This window comes from Pituophis catenifer, unplaced genomic scaffold, assembly GCF_029215685.1.
Source record: "Pituophis catenifer annectens isolate HBS135680 unplaced genomic scaffold, rPitCat1.0.hap2 SCAF_3, whole genome shotgun sequence".
NCBI lineage: Eukaryota > Metazoa > Chordata > Lepidosauria > Squamata > Colubridae > Pituophis > Pituophis catenifer.
The window spans coordinates 215,644,715-215,661,224 of NW_027256883.1; the positions used below are offsets into that span (position 1 = coordinate 215,644,715).

The 16,510-nt window shown below is 43.7% G+C and overlaps 1 long non-coding RNA gene across 1 annotated transcript; it reads left to right on the forward strand.

The window, feature by feature from the left end:
• Window positions 1–10,027: 10,027 nt before the first annotated feature.
• Window positions 10,028–15,966, forward strand: LOC139315522 (uncharacterized). The gene is made up of 3 exons (XR_011600288.1): window positions 10,028–10,262; window positions 13,833–13,973; window positions 15,800–15,966. It is a non-coding gene; the product is annotated as an uncharacterized lncRNA (long non-coding RNA).
• Window positions 15,967–16,510: the final 544 nt, after the last annotated feature.

A 16,510-nucleotide genomic window follows, 5' to 3' on the forward strand; every position in this document is an offset into this window, starting at 1 on the left:
CTCATTACAGCTTTATTTAAAATCTGCACTCCATCCTTAGTTATCCATTTGCCATTCACCTGACGCACCCCCTCATTTACCATCTGTTGTTCTTCATCAGCAGTAAATGCTGGAGCTACATCAAAAGTTAATGTAGGAACTAGAATCATAATAGCATCTCCTCCCAAAGCTGCCTCTTTAGCCGCTTCATCCGCCAGTCTATTCCCCACAATCAATTTCGAAGTTCCTTTCCTATGTACTTCAACATGGATAAAAGCAAGCTTAGTAGGACCTTCAGCTGCTTCCATTACAGCTGTTATAAGATCAACTTGTTTTAATTCCTTTCCCTTACTGGAAATCAATCCCCGCTCAATCCAGATTTTTCCAAAAGTATTTAAAATACCATAAGCATACTTAGAATCAGTATAAATGTTCCCCACCTCATTAGTTAGCAAATGCAAAGCTTGCAACAAAGCAAAAACTTCACATGTCTGTGCTGACCATTCAGACGGCAACTTTCCAGCTTCCAATATCTCAGAGGTATCTCCATTCACAACTGCATAACCGTTCAATCTTTTTCCATTCTCAACTCGGAAAGAACCATCAATAAATAGATTAATACCGCCCTCTAATGGACTATCCTCCAAATCTTCCCTAACCTTCGTTTGTAAATCAATAGCTTCCACACAGTTATGCTCTATATTATCCCACTCTTTCCTTTCCCCTGACAAGAACTCTGCTGGATTTAAATTCCTATCGGTAGAAAGAACCAAATTATCTTGGGACAATAAAATAACCTCATACTTCAAAGGTCTTACATTCGTAAGCCATCTCTGCGCTTTCTGCATCAAGATTGTCCTAACTTGGTGTGGGCTACTCACAACTAATGCACCCCCAAACGTTAATTTTCGGCTCTCTTCAACCAATAAAGCAGTTGCTACTACTGCTTGCACACACAATGGCCAACCTCTCACTACTGGATCCATTAATTTAGACAGAAAAGTTATAGGTTTCTTGTTGCCAGCCCAAGCCTGAGCAAACACCCCCTTAGCAATACCATCTTCCACTGCTACAAACAAGTGAAACGTTTTTTTCAAATCTGGCAAACTCAAGATTGGCGCCTGAATCAAAGACCTCTTCAAATCTTCCAATCTAGCCTCATCACCTTCCTTCCATACAACTGTTCATGGTCCTTCTTCTACTAACTTATCATACAAAAACCGTACCTTATCTGTATAATCATCAATCCATAATTTACAATATCCCATCAAACCAAGCAATTTTCTAACTTCCTTCTTAGTTTTCGGTAACGGTTGGGTTATTATTCCTTCTATCCTCTCAGGATTAATCCGTTTACTTCCCTGGCTTATCAAATGCCCAAAGTACTTAACTTCTAGTTCTACATACTGAAGTTTCCTTTTAGACACTCGCAAGCCATTCTGTCCTAAAAAATTCAACAAATCATTTGTTCCTTTCTCAACCTCAACCTTCTTCTCTCCAGATAACAACAAATCATCCACCTGAACACACCTGAATTCCAGAAGGAACACAGAATCTCTCCAATACCTGTTCCAACATCTATCCAAACAGGTTTGGACTCTCTGAAAATCCCTGTGGCAAAACACACCATCTATACTGCTGGTTTCTATGAGTATCCAGATCAGCCCATTCAAAAGCAAAGATATCTCTTGACTCTTCAGCTAGGGGACATGTCCAAAACGCATCCTTCAAATCTATCACACTAAAATACTTATGACAATGTGGTATACGACCTAACAGAGTATAGGGGTTACAAACAACTGGCAACTAGTAAATTCACCTTCCTTAAATCATGAACAACTCTGATTGACCCATCAGGCTTCCTGACAGGTAATATAGGTTTATTATACTGAGACATAGTAGGCTCAATCAATCCATCAGCTAACAATTTCTCTATTACTGGCTTCAACTCTCTCCGTAATTCTATAGGGATATTGTACTGCTTAAACTTTACAGGAACTGCCCCTTCCTTCAACATTACCTTCAATGGAGGAATATCCAGGACTCCCCTATTTCCTTCCTTTTCCCAAACAATCAGGTCAATATTCCTTTCCTGTTCTTCAGTCAACACATTAACAATAGAATCACCACTAGAGAATTTTAGCTCACAACCTAGAAGAGACAATGCATCTCTCCCAAACAGATTAATGCCTGCTTCTGGTACAAGTATCACATCTAGATGTATAATTCGCTTTCCACAACCTAGTTTCATATTCCTCAATAATGGCACATCAAAAGGTATACCCTTAATCCCCCTTATCTTAATGGTTCCACCTGTTAGATGCACCCCACTAGGTAATTGACAGACAGAAGTTCTAGTTGCTCCATGTCTATTAAAAACACATGTTCCTCCTCCTCTGGTCCCACTAACAAATTTATCAAGGGCTCTTGGTGGGATCCCTCTATCAAAAGCCCCTGACCCCACTAATCATCCTCTTCTCCCATAAGGGTATAGAGGTGTTGTTCTATCCTCTGGGATCTCCTCTTCTCTGGACAATTTCTAGCAAAATGACCATCCTTTCCACATGCAAAACATTTCCTGCTTTCTGTTCCACTACCTCCAGGCTTTCTCCACTGGAGGAAACCTCTCCGAATTCCAGGACGCTGTTGTCTTATCACAGTGGAAGGCTGTTTTACAAAGCTCTTCCCCCTTCCCCCTCCCTCCTTTCTGTCTGCTGGCTTGTTTGCAGCCTTTAACACAGACACCATCATCTGAGTCTTCTGCCTAGTCTTCACTTCATCTCTATTCACACAAACTTTTTGGGCTTCCTTCAACAGAGCGGTAATATCAGAGCCAGCCCAGTCATCAATTTTCTGTATCTTTTTCTTGATGTCTGGCCATGCCTTGGTCACAAACTGCATTTTCATTAAGGACACATAAGCTGGTGTTTCAGGAGAAAGACCAGAATACTTCTTTAAATTGTCCTTAATACGTTCCAGAAACACTGAAGGTGTTTTATCTCGCAACTGTTCAACCTCAAAAGCTTTAGTTAAATTCTTTCCTTGAGGTACAGCTGTCTTAACTCCCTGAAGTATAATTCGTTTCAGGTCTTCCATTTGCTCTTGGTCAGCTACATTATTATTATTCCAACCAGGATCAGCCAATGGAAACTTAGTGTCAGCAGCAACGGGCTGAGCAGCCCCTACTTGGGTTTTATCCCAACAAGCCATAGCTGCTTTCCGTATTTGTGACCTCTCCTCAGGGGAGAACAAATATCCCAATATATGCTGTAACTCTGCAAAAGTGTACAGATTGGGTCCCAGGAACAGATCTAAAGATTCAGACAACTTAACAGGATCTGCCTGTAAAGACGGCATGTTGCTTTTATAATTTCTCAAATCTGAAGATGTTAAAGGCACATTCACAAACGTTGTAATCGGCACACCTGCACCCGTTGTGCCATTAGGCATCTCCCTTAAAGGGAGCATCTTTTTCGTCTGTGATCGTGTCATACGAGGGGAAGGAGGTCGATTCTGTCCCACAGTTACTGACAGTTCATCTACCTCCTTCTTCAACTGCTGATATTGCCGGACTGCTGAAGTCTCTCCCCCACTGCTCCCAGCAGCCTCATCAATTCCACCCATGGCTCCTGCTCCATTCGGATTATTTGGAGGAGGGGGAGGTGGACATGTGGCATAAGCTAAAGGATCCCAGCCTTTCTCTTCTTCCTCCTTCCCATACAACACTCTGGAACTTCTAGGAGGAAAGGAGTCAAACCACTGAACATGAAAGCACGGTTCCCCATATGGCAACTGAGACCTCAATTTTCTATTGTCCAAAACCTTCTTCAAAGCATTTATCCAATATGGGTCACTCCGTCTGTAATTAGGCTTTATCAACACAAATGTCGGGCACACCCTAGTACAATAATTAATCATAGTCACTTTATCTAACTGTTTCGTATAAGCCTTTAACCAGTCCTCTGTCCACTGAGTTAACAACTCCCCTAAAGGTGATATTGGAGGGATGGAGGGTATTTCTTTTTTTTTTTATTTAAAAAGTTTTTTTATTTTATAAACAAACAAACAATACATAATCAATCATTCAATGTATCTTTTGAATACATCTTTTGTGTTTTCTTTTTACTCCTCCAGTATTTATCATATCTTAATATTATCATTTCCTTTATTATGACATTTCCCCCACATTTCTTACTTCTCTATTAATACATTTATCTATCTTTTCTTACTTCTTACTTCTCTATTTCTATTTCTTACTTCTCTATTAATACATTTATCTATCTTTTAATTTTATTAAAAATTATACAACAATTTTATCCCCACACAACCTTCAACCCCCCCCTCCCCACGTCCCCCCCGACTTCCCAGAGCAAAAACAGGGTATAACATTAAACAAGCATAAACTAAAATATGCTAATTTACTACAAGATTCAAAACTCCCTCACACTCTTTAACTCCCCTTTTAAAAATTATTCATCAACCTCCCCTTTATAAATTCTCTTATCACATTTCACATTTGTTACTAAAATCCTCTCCATACCTTCTTTTTCAGCATTACTCCCTAATAAAATTCTAAATTAAACATTTATCCTCTTTGGTCATTCATAAACCACTTGCCAATTTCTGTTTATTCAACGTTACTCCCTTGTAAAATTCTAAATTAAACATTTTAAAACTTTCTTTAAAGCATGTCTTTTTTTTTAAAAAAAATATTATTTTAGGTTAAACATTTTAAAATCTCTTAATACCTCAATAAGACATTCTTCAAAATATAAGTTTCAAAGCTATCCATTAACTTTAAAGTTAACCATTTTAATACCTCGATAACTTTTAAACAGCTGTCCATTTTTAGTTAAACATTTTTACTTAAACTTAAAAAATACTAATTTCAGTAAACTTTTCAGATTTATTACTAAAATCCTCCCCAAAAGAAATTAATCTTCCATTCTTCCTTTCTTTCTATATTTTTTACAGTTTTTCTTCTTCAATAATACTTTCTTCTTCAGCATTGCTCCTCCCCCTGCTTTTATTTTCAAAAATTTTTGAATTTGGGTTTGAGGATGATGTATCTTTGGAATTCGTTCTCTTCTTAGAATTATTTCCTTTAATTTGGAACCTCCATTTCGACTCTTCCTGCTTGTATAATCAGTCACTTCATTCCTTAAAGATTGATTCTGTCTGTAAATCCAAGGATTGTAACGGTAAAATTTATCACTCTGCAGGAAAGAGTCTATTTGCTGCTTTTCAGTTAATTGCATGGAAGCCTCTACCAAAACCTCTGTTTCCAGTGTACTAACTTCCATCTTAATCCTGACAGCCTCTTTTTTCTCCTCCAAAGTCACATTAGCCTGGTTAATTTCTTCCTCTTTTCCAGCCAGCAAATCATTGTTATTCTCCAAATTTTGATTTTGAACAGTCCTTTTAATTGATTCTAATATAACAGAAGTATGAAAATTTAAGAGTTCTTGTAAGACCTTTACAGTCACAACTTGTGAATTTGCTGGCTCATATACTAATGATCCTCCATCCTTGATGTCAGCTATAATTCAATTTTCACTTTAAATTTATTCAGCTATCAGGTCAATAAGTCCAATTATTTTCCACACAATTTAGAAGTATAAATTAGTTGAGGTCAATACCATAGTCTTTTCCATTCCACTACCACTTTAAATCTTTTTCTTGATGTGTAACCCAGTAGCTTTAACAATGTTGCTAGCGTTAACAATCACTTTCACTAATAAGTTTCGTTTTCACACCCTTAGGCGCCATCTTTTTTTTTCTTTTAAACGGAGTTAAAGTTCAGTACTTGCATTTTTTGTTCTCCTGATTTTGCTCTGCCAGCATCCAGGGTCGAAGTTTCTTATAATCCTTAAAATTGCATTGCTGGTGTGGTCACGACCCCTTGTTCTGCATAAAGCAGACTCGTCCCAGATCCGCAGCACTGAAGGGCTTTCAGGGAGCTCTCACCCTGCAAACCCCAGGCTTAAAAAAAAAACCTGGGGGTCTAGGGGAGCTCTACCCAGACCCTTCTGCTCTTCTCTCCCCCTTTTTCCCTGGGGGAGTGTTTCGAGCCGCTAGACAGCTGATTTTCGCTGTTCTAGCGGCAAACGGAATTGCGGGGCTAGAGCTCCTAAAGGAGCGTCCATCGGGGATCGCGGAGCCACCGGAAGTTTATGGGATGGAGGGTATTTCATTGTTAGTATCATTAATACGTTTGCTCAAGGAAAGCCCCATACTGTCCCTGCCTGTTCGATCACACAGACTATACAAACACACTTATACATACACAAACAGTCCTAAACATACACAAAGCCAAACCATAAAAAGGAAAAAACCCTGAAAGAATATACTCCCTCCCTCCCAGTGCACTGTAGTCTCAGGAATGTTCCTCCTGCCTTGATGTTCACGTCTCTGCCTCAGGGTCTTAAGAGAAGCAACCCTGACTGGTAAGGAAATAAACCTGTACCCTCAAACAGTGTGTGCGCACTTTTGCAGGATATTTTTCTTACCAGACGAAAGATCCTCAAGTCCCTGTTCGGGCGCCAATTGTGGTATTTAGGAAACCAGCATTTACCTTATTAGGAATGAAAACAGAGACTATGAACATGCAAGACAGGATTTTATTATAACTTTGCAAAATGACTTTCTCTCACAGGAAGAGAAAGCAATTAAGCCTTCTTCTTACAGATCTTATATACAATTTTCAGGATACACAGGTCTGAAAGCTCCATCCAGCTGATCCTGCCAGGGGTTTCCTCTGCTTTTCCTGGCACCTTTGCTAAATGCCCCATTGAGGAAGAGACGGCGGATAGATCAGCAAATTCAGTGAAAGGGGAGGGGAGGGCAGGATGGGGAGGGGAGGACAGGGGGGCTGTGCTTTATTCTCCTCTAGCTGCCCGGAGTCCCCTTACAGGGCAGACTGGCATGATCTAAGTTAATAAATAATAATCAGGGCCAAGAGAAGGGTCCTCCTCAGTCCTTGCCCCAGAGTTCCTCCCTGGATTCAGCCAAGCCAAGTGCCAGCCAGGTGCCGTCCAAGGAGATGAAGTCTCCCCCTTTTTTATGCCAATCCCATCGTTGCCTTGAAGTTGCCTCTGCCTTCCCAATCTGAGACTTGGCTGGGATGGTCCTTCTCCAGCCATCCCACCATCTCCACCATCTCCTCCTTTTCCTTGAAGGGAGCTGCCATGTCCTCTCAGGAGGCTTTGAGCGACTCCGTCTCCTCCAGGGTTCAGGAGCACCACTGAGGAGTAGATTCTGGAAATGGTCTACCCGGTCTCCTGGGTGGTTGGACTAGAAAACCTCCAAGGTCCCTTCCAACTCTTCGGTTATTCTGGTCCTAAGCATCTTTTTTCCGAGTCTCTGTCCCTTCCATTTGGTTTTCCTCCATCATTGGAGGGAGGGTCTCCCATTGTCCACCCTCAAGTCTTTGTCAGGTACCTGTAGGAGGTTGGCCACCTTCACTGAGCAGCTGGTAGCATCTTCACCTTCAGCATTCATGACATGAGTTTTATATCTGGCTGAGATGAAACGGCCCTTTCTGAACTTCTAGAGAGGTTTTGAGGTCCTTCATTATTTCTTGTAGCCCTGAAGCTCCTTCTGAATAAGTTGAACAAACTGAGATTAATGATTTACATGACTATCAATAAAGAGCTGGGATGTTCTGATGGGGTCACTTGGTAGGGCAAATAGACAGCAAAAGAAAGGAAGGAAAGAAGGAAGGAAGGAAGGAAGGAAGGAAGGAAGGAAGGAAGGAAGGAAGGAAGGAAGGAAGGAATCAGAAATCCCTCTTGCAGGAAGGAAGGCCCCAAATCTGCCATTTATTTGAGATTTATGGAGAAGGCTTCTCAAAGGCCAGTGTGCCTTCAAGAGATCCCTCAGGCCTGACTCTGTTTCTTCTCACAGGATCCTCTAAGTGATGGCTGGGCCTTTCCTCATGGGATCTTTGCCCTTCTGAATTGTGGCCAGTGCAGCAGCTTGACCCAAAGACCCTTCTTCTGTCCTGGGCCATCCTGGAGACCCTCCCCCAAAACACTCCTGGGTTCATTCCTTCTTCTCTGCAATAAAGCATTGGATTCTGGCTTCCCTCTGGGTCTCTGGTGTCTTCTTCTGCCCCATTTCCCTCCCCCCCCCACTCCCCCTCCCATGTGAGAACAAGAGGGGCTGAGGCACAGAGCATCTTTCCAAGAGAAAGTGAAGAAGGAAAGATCTTGAGCAGGGGGTTGGACTAGAGGACCCTCAAGGTCCCATTCTTTTATTCTATTACTCTGTGAAGTTTATACTGATGAGACCACACTTGGGATTGTGTGTCCAGTTCTGGTCACCACAATACAATAAAAAGGATGGCTGTGACTCTAGAAAAAGGGCAGAGAAGATCAGCCAAGGTGGTGAGGGGACTCGAGGCTCAACCGTATGATGAACAGTTAAAAGAAGTAGGTGTGTTTAGCCTAATAGGAATAGAAATATTCTTTATTGGCCAAGTGTGATTGGAAACACAAGGAATTTGTCTCCCGTGCAAATTCCCCGTGTGCAAATAATGAAGAAAAAGCTCAGAGGAGACCTGACCTTCCATTCCTTGAAGGGCTGTCCCAGGGAAGAGGAGGTTGATTTATTATTTCCCCAAGCACCTGAGGGTAGGACAAGAAGAGCCTTGATAGTACAGTGGTCTACGCACCCTGTTATTAACACCAGCTGTCTGCAATTACTTACAGTAATTTCTAATTTCACCAGGCTCAAGGTTGACTCAGCCTTCCATCCTTTCTAAGGTAGGTGAAATGAGGACCCGGATTGTGGGAGCAATAAGCTGACTTTGTATAAATATACAAAAGGATGAAGGCTATTGCTTAACGCACTGTAAGCCGCCCTGAGTCTCTGGAGAAGGGCAGCATATAAATCAAATTTAAAAAAAAAATGGGTGGAAGCTCCTCAGAGAAAGATCCAACATGACATAATGGGGCACCCCCATTGCAAGACAATTCAATGCGGGATAACTCAAGAGAGGGACCAGTGAATTGCAACAGGCCTTGTCTTGCTTTGGGTTTAAACCTCCTCAGATGAGAAGTCCTCAAGGCTGGACTGAGCCAGAGTGTGGCCTCCCAGCAGCCCAGAGGCTGATCAGCACTGGATGGTCCCTCAGAAAGTTCTCTGGTGGCAAGTTGGCAGTAGCAAGTCAACCATGCCAAGTTGTCCTAGACTCTGGTAGCTGCAAGGTAGGTAGGTAGAGATAGATAGATAGATAGATAGATAGATAGATAGATAGATAGATAGATAGATAGAAAGATAACATTGGCAGTTAAAAGGAAGAAAAAGCTGCGATCACACATTGCTCCTAGAAGCACGAAGCCGAAAACACCAGCCTGAAGATGACGAATGAGACTTTGTCGAAACGTCACCAAAACACTTCCAATTTTACGTGGGAGAAAACCCGAATAACCAAAGACCTACATAGATAGATAGATAGATAGATAGATAGATAGATAGATAGATAGATAGATAGATAGGGAGAGAGAGAGAGAGAGAGGGAGAGGGAGACGGAGAGGGAGAGGGAGAGGGAGAGGCAGGCAGGCAGGCAGGCAGGCAGGCAGGCAGATAAATATTCACTCCACTCCATTCCATTCTATTGCGTTGTATTCTCTATTCCCCACCAGACAAATTATCAAACAGAAAATAATACCCTAATCAAGGAACCACCAAGGCCTCTTGCTGAAAAGTTGGGTTCCCAACTGAGGTTGGGTGCTTCTCATTTGTTGCTAGTACAACGGGGTGTATCCTGAACCTTCTGGCTTTCTGGCTGCCTCCACGTTTCCTCATCACTTTCACCCCTGGCCTTAATGTTGCAAGAGGGAGATGGAACCCGCTGAGCCCCAGCTGGGACTGTGACATCCAATGGCTTCAGTCACTGCACACTTTGTAATTACAACATGCAAACATGTGTTGCAACTCAGGATCCTATTTTGCAACTCAGGATCCGGGAAGGAGCAGCAGCCCCTGCTCTGCCCTGCACAAAGTCTGAATGCAAACACGAGGGGCCTCCCATCAATAAAGATCTCGATTTCCTGCCCCACCTATTTGTCCCATCAAGGGAAAAGCTAACAATTCTTGCATTTCTCTTGCTTCTTCAGCAGCCCTTCTCACTTCCTCCAAGCAGGACTTCAATACCCACCCCTCCAGCCCCACCTCGCATTCCCACTGAACCAGCACCATGAAGGCTGCGCACGGCCTCTTCCTCCTCCTGGGTCTCCTCACCCTCTTGACGGAGCTGCCCCCTTCGAGGGGACAAATGGGTAAGGGGGGGCACCACCCCCATACAGCAAATATTGCTAACCTCGAAGTATCTCTTAGTCTTTCTGGGGGTTTCATCCAGTTGATTCTTCTAGAGAGATACAGAGAGAGGGGGGAAGATAGAGAGGGAGAGGGGGAGAGACAGAGAGACAGAGAGAGAGAGAGAAAGGGAGAGAGAGGGATACAGCGAGAGGGGGAGAGGGGGGGAGAGAAGGGTTTTGTGGCTCCCAGTGTTTTTTTTTTTTCCCTGTGGGAAATGAGTTCAAATGGTTCTCTGAGCGTTTAAGGTTGCAGACCCCCCGTGCTAGGGGTTTGCTTGGACCCATTAAGGAAGAGCCAGCAGAGGGATCAGCAAATTGAATGAGAGAATTAATGGGCAGGGCAGGGGGAGGGAGGTGCAAGGAATCAGGGCCATGGCTTTGGTTGCACATAGGCCAGTGGTTCTCCACCTGTGGGTCGGGACCCCTTTGGGGGTCGAAGGACCCTTTCACAGGGGTCGCCTAAGACCATAGGAAAACACATATTTTCAATGGTTTTAGGAATAATTTTATTGTTGGGGGTCACTACAACATGAGGAACTGTATTAAAGGGTCGCAGCATTAGGAAGGTTGAGAGCCACTGACATAGAAGATTGATCCAGGTCCATAAACGAGAACCTGGACAACTCAAGTTCAAAACAATCGGGCGGCCAGATAAAGAGCTGTTTAAAGTCCATCGTTTTGGGGAAACGTTGGCCGGTTGGCTGGTCTGATCTTCCATTTGTTTACGCAATAATCCTTATCACTGCTGTGTTGGGAGCCAACTTGAAGAGGACGGTTAACAGGAGTCTGGTTGGCTCCCTGCCTGTTCAAGAGGCCTTCCTCCTTCAGCTGTGGGCGGCTTCACACAACGCCAAAGGAGAAGCATTCATGTCTTGAGCCTTTAACATTATTTTTATAAGTCAAGTTTTTTTATTCATATAGAAGCATTTGGAATACAGGGTATTATTATTATTATTTATTATTATTCAAATTTCTATATTGTCCAGGCATGCCATTTTACAAAAGAAAAGGGGGGAAAAAGAAAGAAATAGTAATATATATACCAGGGATGGCTAACCTTTTTCTCGTTGTGTGCGAAAAGCGGGGACGCACAATAACACGTGTGCGTTCCAGCACCCATAATGCAATGCCCCCACTGCGCATGCATACACGATGCCCCCACATTCCCCCTCACCCCCATACACATGTGCACATGCACACATGTCCATGCGACAGCCCCCCGATTCCCCCGTTTTGGGCTCAGTAGGCCTCCCTGCAGCCTCCTGGGCCCAAAAATGGGCCATGAGGGGGCACCACCCCCCGCGCTCCCCCCACCCCCGCACATGTGCGTGCCACCCCCCACACTTGCACGCACATCCCCTGCATGGGCCCCACACCCCGTCCCATGCATCCCAAAAATCAGCTGGCCAATGGGAGGCATGCATGCACGGTGGGACTGAGCTGGGCGACAGCTCGTGTGTCCGCAGAAAGGGCTCCGCTTGCCAGCTGTGTCACCTGAGCCATAGGTTCACCATCACGGATATATACTGATAGGAATAGTAGTACTACAACAGAATGATTCTAACCATAACCACGATGGTTGCAGATCCATCCAACGATGATTAGCAGATAGCAACTCCTCTCAATGGTAGCTTATCATAGCAGCTTCATCATCAATGGCAGCATAGCATAGCAGCAACTGAACAGGTTGCAGTACCTTGCTTAAATACTCTCACAACCAGTCATTATGTAATTACAGCATGATTCAGCATTAAAGTCACATAATACATTTACAGATTAAAGTTACAGTACACTTATATTGCCTGGACAACATAGTTAGGCTCAAACCATATCCTAACAATAATTATATTAGCTTATTTGTAATGCTATTGATTATATTAGCATACTTACGGTTATAAACAACTTTCATGTTTAATTTATACATAACAATGCTCTTTTTTCATCTAATTTTTACCTCTTTTTTATTTATTTAGTTTGTCAAACATGTATTAGATAACAGATATAAGTATAAACATAATTATGAATACATAAAATGGATACAAATAAATGGGGACAGTAGGACAGGGACGGAAGGCACGCTGATGCGCTTATGCACACCCCTTAAAGACCTCTTAGGAATGGGGCGAGGTCAACAGTAGACAGTCTAAGGTTAAAGTTTTGGGGGTTTGGGGAAGAAGCCACAGAGTCAGGGAGTGCATTCCAGGCGTTGACCACTCTGTTGCTGAAGTCGTATTTTTTGCAATCGGGTTTGGAGTGGTTAACCTTGAGTTTGTATCTATTGTGTGCTTGTGTATTATTGTGGTTGAAGCTGAAGTACATTGTAGTGGATAAGTTTGTGTACTACGCTTAGGTCGGTCCAGTTCTAGGTTGTCCAAGCCTAAAATTTCAAGCCTGGCGGCATAAGGGATTCTATTGTGAGTAGAGGAGTGGAGGACTCTTCTCGTGAAATATCTCTGGACTCGCTCAATTGTATCAATGTCCGTTATGCAGTGCAGATTCCAGGCAGATGAGCTGTATTCGAGAATTGGTCTAGCAAAGGTTTTGTATGCCCTGGTTCGCAGTACAATGTTACCGGAGAAGAAGCTACACAAAATTAAGTTAACAACTCTTAATGCCTTTTTTTGGCAATGCTGTTATAGTGAGCTCTGGCTCTAACCACTGACAAAACCTATTCCACATTAAATAATATTCTGTATCTCCTTTATCTTTTATTTTCAATGTCAATCTATCCATCTCTGCACAATGCAACATTTTTTTGTTTGTTTATTTATTTATTTATTATCAGATTTATATACCGCCCTTCTCCCGAAGGACTCAGGGCGGTGCACAGCCAAAGTAAAAACATAAATACAAACATTAAAATACAGTTAAAAAGATATATATGCGTTTGGCCCCATAGTTAAAAAAAAACAATAACAAACCTATTAAAAACATTTAAAAATGTGTTAAGCCAGCCTGGCTTGCTGAAAAAGAAAGGTCTTAAGGGCACGGCGGAAGGCACTGAGGTCTTGGATTCTTCGTATCTCTGGGGGCAGCTGATTCCAGAGGGCAGGTGCCCCCACAGAAAAGGCCCTCCCCCTGGGGGCCACCAGTCTACATTGCTTGGCCGATGGCACCCTGAGGAGGCCCTCTCTGTGGGAGCGCACAGGTCAGTGGGAGGCCATTGGTAGCAGCAGGGGGTCTCGAAGATATCCAAGTCCTATGCCATGGAGCACTTTAAAGGTGATAACCAACACCTTGAAGCGCACCCAGAAGACCACTGGAAGCCAGTGCAGCTCACGCAGGAGAGGTATTATGTGGGAGCGCCATGCGGCTCCTGTAACTACCCGGGCGGCCGCATTCTGGACCAGTTGGAGCCTCCGGGTGCTCTTCAAGGGGAGCCCCATGTAGAGAGCATTGCAGTAGTCCAGGCGAGAGGTGACGAGGACATGAGTGACTGTGCACAAGGAATCCCGATCTAGTTTGATTAGTTTGGCATAATACACTGATACAGAACAAAACCACAAACCCCTGGAATGTTCTCCTTTTCAGTGAAGCCCGGGGGGTGTCCCAGGGCACCTCCAAACTCCATCCCGCCTTGTACCCAGAGGTGTGAAAGTGACGAGGATTGTCTGGGGAAGCAGAAGTGTTGCCTTTATGCTTGCAATGTCCAGTGCATGGATCCCGTCTAAGGTAAGAGCATTGGGTCTTATTATACCACTCACTACTGCTGAGTTTCGTAGATCCCAGCATGGACTGGATCCAAGCGGATCTCTCTGGAATCCCTCTGGATCTTGGAATGGACTGGATCCAAGCGGATCTCTCTGGAATCCCTCTGGATCTTGGAATGGACTGGATCCAAGAGGATCTCTCTGGAATCCCTCTGGATCTTGGAATGGACTGGATCCAAGAGGATCTCTCTGGAATCCCTCTGGATCTTGGAATGGACTGGATCCAAGAGGATCTCTCTGGAATCCCTCTAGAAGCTTCCGTCCTTCTTGTCTTTGTCCTTGGATGAGCCAAGCCCCAAATACGATGATGATGAAAAGAGAACGTCCAGATCTTCTCCAGCCATGAGAGACCAGGCAGTGGAGGCCATTCCTGCCTCAGAAGGACGGACAGAGAGGGTGGGGGGGAGGGAAGTTCTCTCTTAGCTGACCCTCAAGAGGGGGTCGGATTCTGGCTTAGGAAGATTGGGGGGGAAGGGTCCTCTTTGATTTCCTAAGACCTGGTCTTCCTTCCTCTTTTCCTTCTTGTGTGAAGGAAGGCCCCAATCTTGCCTTTTATTTGATACTTATCCCTAAGGTTCTGAATCAAAGACAGGACAAAAAACACCCACAATCCATGCTCACTGCAATTCTTATTCATTCAGTGCCCACCGGAAGAATCCCCTCCAGGAAATCATGCGAGGGATTCCCACAGACAAAATGAGGACCCCATATATATATATATATATATGATATAGTCATGCATAGGTAATAGATGATGTGAGGGTGAATATTCATAAATAGCAAGTCTTAAGTTTCTTTCCTGCCCTTCCCGTTATTAGCCTCAAGAAAGAGATACTGTCTTTAAAAAGAGGGGAAAAAAACATATAACTTTTATTGACAGAGCAATTTTGATAAACCCACTGAGAACTTCAAGGTTGCCCCAATTAACAGACATAGCTTCCATAGTTTATTTTGCTCACACATTCCCACTCCTCCAAGATGTCTATGAAGCTTCTCCATCATCCAGGCCAGCGTTGTCCCAAAGATGCTTTTTCAGGAGGCAACTGGACTTTCTAGTTTTTCTTTGAAGACGCTTCGCTTCTCACCCAAGAAGCTTCTTCAGTTCTGACTGGATGGTGGGAAACAGAAGGATTTATACTCCTTGCAGACAGCTGGTCCTTGGCATCCTTTTTGAGGGTTATTAAGGTTTAAAAGGCAAAGGCTGCTCTTTTGAAAACAGCAAAGTCCACATTTTGGCAGACAGGATTACTGGTTTGAAAGGGGGGTCCAAGAAGCCACCTATGTCCAAACTGAACAGCCCCTCTCTCAACAGAGGGGGAGGGATACGAGATCATCTACCTCCAGTCTACAACACAAGTCCTTTCAGCACTTCCAAGAAGGCTCCACACCCATTTGCACCCCTCAGGTAACCCTGAGAGCATAGATAATCTTCCAGGTGGCCTCAACCACCCTCTAAAAGGATGCCAATGACCAGCTGTCAGCAAGGAATATAAATCCTTCCATTCCCCACCATCCAGTCAGAACTGAAGAAGCTTCCTGGATGAGAAGTGAAACGTCTTCAAAGAAAAAGCAAGAAAGTCCAGTTGCCTCTTGAAAAAGCACCTTTGGGACACTCCTCCAAGAACTTTTTTTTCTCACACCAGGTCTTCTTTCCCCTTTTCCCTCGTGTGGGAAGGAAGGACCCGACCCTGCCATTTACTTGATATTTATTGAGATATCAAATAAATACCCCTGAAAGACCAGTGGCTTCAAGAGATCCCTCAGACCTGACTCTGTTTCTTTTCACAGGACACTTTTGGTGTAAGCTGGACTTTCTGCATCAACTTTGCCCTTCCAAATTGTGGCCAGTGCACCAACTTGACCTAAAGACCCTTCTTCTGTCCTGAACCCCCTTCCCCAAAACACACCTGGGTTCATTCCTTCTTCTCTGCAATAAAGCATTGGATTCTGGCTTCCTTCTTGGTCTCTGGTGTCTTCTTCTGCCCCATTTCTATTCCCCCACCCCACCCCCATGAGAACAAGAGGGGCTGAGGCTCAGGGCATCTTTCCAAGAGAAAGTGAAGAAGGAAAGATCCGGGATGGTTGAGCTTTAGAGGAAGTAGGCCCATGTTGGATGGAGAAATAACAGAATAACACAATAACAGAGTTGGAAGGGACCTTGAAGGTCTTCTGCTCAAATAGCAAAGCCCATAGCATTTCAGAAAAGTGTTTGTCCAATCTCTTCTTAAAAGCCTCCAGTGATGGATGTCTATGGAGATTCTCAGTCACCCAGGCCATGGTTGTTTCAAGGATGCTTTTTCCAAAGGAAACTGGACTTTGTTTTTCCTCAAAAAAAAAAAAAAAGTATAGCCAGCTGCCTTTGGAAAAAGCTCTTTTGAGACTCCAGTGGTGGAGCACCCACATCTTCTGGAGGCAAGCAGTTCCACTGGTTAATTGTTCTCACTGGTGGGAAGTTTCTCCTTAGTTCCAGGTTGCTTCTCTCTTTGATTAGTTTCCATC